Consider the following 6,272-nt stretch of genomic DNA (forward strand, 5'->3'; position numbering starts at 1 on the left):
ATATATACCCATTTTGCTTATCCATTCATCCATCAGTGGACATTTGGGTTACTTCAACTTTTTGGCCATTATGAATAATGCTGTTATGAACACAAGTCTGTAAATATCTCTATAAGACCCTGCTCTGTTCTTTTCAGTGTATTACCAGAAGTAAAATTGGTGGATCATATAGTAGTTTTATGTTAATTTTTTAAGAACCTCCGTATTGTGTTGCACAGCAACTGTACCATTTTACATTCCCACCAACGATGCACAAGAGCTCCAATTTCTATACATCCTCCCAACACTTGTTTTCTGTTTTTGTTTTGTTTTTCCTTAATTCACCTTACTATTTATATTACACATTTATGCTCCACATATAAAATTTAGGCTGTAAGATGAAATTTCACGGACCAAGAAGACTTGTTGAGACATTTTCCCCCAGTTTTTAGAAAATAATGCTTTTCAGGGAAAAAATAATCTTCACATTCATATTTCTAATTATAAGAGCGCTATTTAAGACACATTGCTTGTTTTATCTATTTGACTGTAGAGTGTAAGTTACTCCTGAGAGCCAGATAAAAAGTGTCATTCCCCAGTAAGGATCTGCCAGGACATTGGCAGTATATTCTTTCAATATTTCCTGGGAGAGAGAACGTGCTCTTTAGAATGCATAGAATCAACATTGTCACAGACAGACTTTATATTCAAGAGAAAGCTCTGAAATATGGATGGTATTGAGGCATGTCCAGGAAAGATGTCACATGGATCTTCTCCCAAATCTCTGAGTCTATATAGCCTTCTCTTTTCACACATTGTGTGTGTGTGTGTGTGTGTAGAAAACATAGGACTCAGTCTATTTTGCTAGACTGTAGCTACAGAAATATGAAATATAATCTGATATAAGAAAAATATGGGATAAGAGGGGGACTCTGTAGAGAGTGCTATTTTAATTCTTCAGTGGGGTTTTCAAAATAGCCCCTAACCAGAATGTAGTTGCTATTCAGTAATATTAAGCTACTTTAACTTTATATTTTCTGGCAATTAGGAGACCTTGAGTTCAGTATACAATAATCATAATAAAAATTAAAATTTTGAACACTTATTTGTGCTAGGTAGACACTGTTCTATGTGTATTATTTATTTAATCTTCATAATAAACTTATGAAAGAGACGTTAGTATTCCCATTTTCAAATGAGGGAAACTGAGATAAAGAGATTTAAAAATATATCTAAATATATATTCCACCTTTGCTGGGGATAATGAGAAAAATAAGAAACTGTGTGCCAAGACTACAGAAAGTGATAAAGTATGACAGAACTTGAGTAGAGTTTTTGCCTTGGGATTAATAAAACTTGAATTTAGAAGAGTATTCATGTGCATTTATAAAAGGCGTTGCAGTATGCACTTAGGGGCTACATCTCTGGGACCACCAGGAGATAACGATGAGTTATAGAATCAGAGAGGTAAAAGAGAAAAACAAATTTTATTAATTAAAATCTATATAGCTGATAACAAAGGAGACTTGAATAGAACAGCAGCCATTTCCTGCTGGGCTGAAAGATTTGTGTAGGAAAATTTGAGAGTAGGAGTTAAGGGAAAGCTGAATTACTATCCATAAAAGTGAGGAGAAAAACTATTTTGGTTTCCAAGGCAATATAGGTGGGAGGAAGTGAGGAACAGAAGAGAGAAAAGTCAGTGTGATAATGGAAATGATATAGACTGGAAAACTGTTACTAAATCTTCCTACCATCTCAATAATAGCCTGAAATACATCGAAACAGTCCACCAAATCATCCCCAGCACAGAGGGCGGGGGAGATGTGAGATGAGGTAATGGTGATGTCTGCTCTATCAAGGACGTTTACTGTGGATTTAGCAAATTTTTCACAGATTATTCACATTTCCCTATCCTACAACTTTCCCAGATCTGCCAGCTTTGATTCTTCTGTCTTTAGTAATTTTAATTCCTCTATTTTGAACTCTTGGTTCCTTGTTCCACATAAGGATCTAGATACTTGCAGTTTTATTGCTTTCTGCCTCTCCTCCAGCTTCTGTAATCAGGACTGGAGTCTGCAGTCATGCTGTCTCAGGGAGGACTCACAGCCCTGGTTCCTGCTGCCCCAGAATGTCTTGGCAATTTTCCTCTTGGAGTTATGAGACTCAGACAGGCAGCAAGGAATAAGATGCTTACCAATAGAAAGTTTAAGAACAAAATTGTTGAATTAAGGAAATCTTAGACAAGATGAACTAAGAGGTATTAACTTTTGCAACAGTGACAAGCAACCCCCAAGACATCTGAGTGGCTTAAAACAACAACAAAAGTATGTTTTTGCTTAAGTTATATGAGTGCTGTAGATCTGTTCCAGTTCTGCCTGCACTGATGCACTCTTCCAGGCTTTGTTCTGTTCTGGCACCAAAGTTGAAGAAGTTTCTATATAAAACATGCTATTTTCATGGCAGAGAGCATGAATGCAAGAGGGCCAGGACCAACCCATGTAATGTAAAGTTTCTGGTTAAATAAAGCTATTGTCATGCATATTTGCAATCCATTGGCCAAATCACATCTGGGCCAAGTCTAGATCACATATCCTCCTTTCCTCAGATGTAGGACAGATATCTCTTAGCACAAGGTAATGATACATAATCCTATTTCAGGGAAAAAGAAAATATTTAGAAATAATATTATAGGAAATATAGGTTAGGGGAGGGGGTTGGAAGAAAGGGTCCCAGTTACCAGAATAAAGTATAAAACAATACTTTGCCCACAAGGAATTACTAAATGAGAAAGGGGTCTAATGAATTCACATAACTGAAAGTTCAGGTAGAGTTGAGCAATGCTAACTTTATGCTCACAAATAATGTCGCAGGAATCACTTTTTTCACTGTTTCATGCAGCCTCTTCTACACAGTTTCAAAATGGCCTCTAGAAGCTCCAGATTTGCTGTTTACCAACTTAACAACTTCAAAGGAAAGAAAAATGCTCACGTACCAATAGTTCTAGAACAATCCTGTGGTTGACACTCACTCACTGGTTCGGATTGACTGTCTTGTTTCACATGCCAAAAACTAGTTCATATGTCAAGAGGTATGGGGTAGTTACCTAGACTTGGCTCACACACTCACACCTAAAAATGAAAGCAAAATTAGCCACACTTGAAAACACTTGGGCAAAGCTTGTGGAGAAGTCCTCCCAAGGGAATTTGAGGGGCTCTTACTGGAATTCTGAAGGTCTCACCAGGCCACTAGGAAGAACCATTGGTTAACTTAAATATTCTTGCTGGGCATAGGAAATACAGTCTCACCAACAAAGATTTCTATAGGGCTAGAACTAAGGGATTCAAATAGAGCTCTGGTAATGTGTGTGGAATTTTGGAAGTGGGGAGTGAGTAGGGTAGGTGAAATGTGCTTTCCATAAGTTGTAAGACATGAAGCGGGTATTTTCCAGTAAATTGTTTAATAATGGAATATTTCAGTCCTTCTCTGAGACTGATTTTCCCAGAGCAGTTGTAACCACTAGTTTGGCTCTTGATTTCAGGTTGAAGTCTGGGTAAATACCCATTTCTTAGTGGGAGATAAATGTTTGGCGTGTAAAAAGAGCAGATGTCTACTACATGGGTAATAGGGCTAGTATAAGGCCAGCTATTAGGCTGACTTAACATGGAGTCAATTAAATCACTAATCCATGGCCCCATATAGCCCTCTTGCCTGATAACAGGGTTAGTTTAGGTTGAGAGCTAAGTAAGTGTCAAGAATTCTGAGAAGCAGTTATTGACCCTCCAATGTTGGTTGAGAGGCATTGACTAAGCAGGTCACATGAGTGATACTCCTGAGTTGTTCCACTGGTCACTGAAATCTCCTCAGACACTTCCAATTTTCTTTTTACCCCTGAAAGCTATAAATAGCATTTGCATTTCAGGGAAACCAGGAAGAAGGTTTTAGGATGTTAGAGAACAAGACAAACAGTAGGTGGGGGTGGACAGTGTGTGATCAAGGAGGGAGTAAAATGTTTCCTTTTAAAATGACCTGGGGGTCACTATATAAAGAAGGCACCAAATTTATTTTTCTTTCACTCATGTTAATGTCTCTTTCCCCCTAAACAGACTCATAGATGAGTTTTAGGAAACTTGAAAAGTTCTCATTAATTCCTATGAGTTCAGAAAAATTCTCAATTTCAATGTTTAGTGTTGCATCCCCTAATTTATTTCTGAGAAAAAATATAATTTTTCTTTCTTTGACTGTCATAGAATCTTAACAAAGAATGCTAAAATAATAGGACCAGGCCACCCCTGTGAGGTAAAAAAAATCTTGACAGTCACCTCTCAAAGGAGCCCTTCCCTGTTTGGAATTCACTTTTAAATCCCTTTGTTCCTAAATTGTTCCTGTTTTTCTCATGCTTTTGGAAAACAGTTAACACCATTTAAGGGGCTAATGGCAGAAGCAATGAGACTCTTTTATCCATTTTTCCAATGTCTCTCCTGAGGGAGCCTCACATGAGGCAGTCACATACCTTGATTGTTGAGAGTAATGATCTGTTTAATTCCACCAAAAAGGCCAATCTAGAATTAAAAAACATTTTTCGAAAGATAAACGAAATTTTAAAATGTGTTTTTCTGGTGTTTAATGGTAGTGCTATGTATTAGGTTCAAATTTGCAAAAATTAAAAAAAAAGTAGCAAATACTGCTTCACAGTTCTCTTAGACTCTCGCACTATTATAATGGTCCTGTTTTTATACTGCTGTGCTCAGCACTACAAATTGAGTCAGCAGCTTGTGTTAATTGTATTTTGCTAATGTGTGCATAGCTTGGCACCTGTTCACTGTCTAATAAGGGCACAATGAGAAGCTCAATTCCGCCCCTGTGCACTGTGTGCAGCATTTCCTTTACGGAGAGGCAGAGTTGGGGACCACGTTTTCTTTACTCATCCACAACTGACCAAAGAAATCATATCCTTTTCCACTGTGGTCTTTCCACTTTTAGCTGTTTTTCAAAGCTAAAAGCTGAATGGACATCTGTTGAAGGAATGAACAAGATTTCTGATTTTATTTTTTAACAAAAATAGAGGTGTAAATGTTGGAAAGCGAAACACATACCTGGTTTGGGGTATCATCAGGATAGGCTTTTTGTCTTGTGCCCTTTCAACAGATATCTATTACACGTCCAACCTTCTGATTGTGCATGTCTCTTCTGTAATTTTGAGTGTTCATTGCCTAGCCTCTGCTGGCCAAGGGTAACATGAAAGTAAAACAGAAAATTAATGAAAATAATAGATTTACTATGCACTAGATACATTTGGTATATCACAAACATGACACAGTTAAGTCCATGGTAAATATTAGAAACTACTTTGATTAGCCATGGGCAAGATTAAGGAAGATTAGCAAGAATGAAATTGGAAAATCTTGACATTGATGTCTGCGCCCCAGATGGAAGCCATGATGCTTCTTTCCTCCCATTTCAGGTAGAGAGGTAAGAATGCCCGAAAGATGGGTAGCTGTCTCAAAGAGCCACGAGAATGCATGACTCATTGCTCTCAGCCTAAATATTCTTTGCTTCAACTTAAGCCTTATTAGCAGGGTAGCCAGATAACTCATTGTCAGAATATGAGTAAGAGTTTCCTTTTTAAGTCTGGGTTTCCTCCTCTGTGGAATGAACAAATCCTCCCAGTTGAGCTCAAATGCCCCTTCTAGTTCTAAAATTTGATTATTCCTTTTATTTAGTAATTTGTCCTCTAAAATAACTAATGAAATTATTTTAATATCCCATGAGAAATAAAGGCCAATTATTGTTAAACCTTCTTAAGGATGATTAAAGAAGGATGAACTAATATTCTACTTTACACATCTTATATAATAAAAGCCTAATATGCTAAGTGTCCGACCATCCATTCGACCAGTCGCTATGATGCACACTGACCACCAGGGGGAAGATGCTTTGACCGGTAGGCTAACTTGCTGCTGGGGTCCTGGCGGATGGGGACTGGGTGAGACAGGCTGGACATGCCCTGGAGCCCTCCCATGGTCCCTCCACGGCCTAATGGTGCACCAGTGGGGTCCCTCGGCCTGGCCTGTACCCTCACAACCTGGGGTCCCTCAGGGGATGTCGGGGAGCTGGTTTTGGCCTGATCCCCGCATGCCAGGCTGAGGGACCCCTAGTAATAACATAACATTAAGGAAATAACCAGGAATAGAATACAAATCCACAAATGACTTCAAGTCAGTTTAGAATCTGGTTTTAGCATAGTGCGTGGTATAAAGGGCAAGAATAGACATTGGAGTCAGGCAAACAGGAAT

At 38.3% G+C, this 6,272-nt stretch overlaps 1 protein-coding gene across 1 annotated transcript in view; it reads right to left on the reverse strand.

Moving 5' to 3' along the window:
- The window catches only part of HECW1 (HECT, C2 and WW domain containing E3 ubiquitin protein ligase 1), a 164,314-nt gene extending 159,095 nt beyond the window's left edge, over positions 1-5,219 (reverse strand). The window contains exon 1 of the mRNA XM_006757224.2: positions 5,073-5,219. The gene's annotated coding sequence lies outside the window, so the exon portion shown is untranslated. The remainder of the gene's footprint in view (positions 1-5,072) is intronic.
- Positions 5,220-6,272: the final 1,053 nt, after the last annotated feature.

This window comes from Myotis davidii, unplaced genomic scaffold, assembly GCF_000327345.1.
Source record: "Myotis davidii unplaced genomic scaffold, ASM32734v1 scaffold573, whole genome shotgun sequence".
Classification (NCBI taxonomy): Eukaryota; Metazoa; Chordata; class Mammalia; order Chiroptera; family Vespertilionidae; genus Myotis; species Myotis davidii.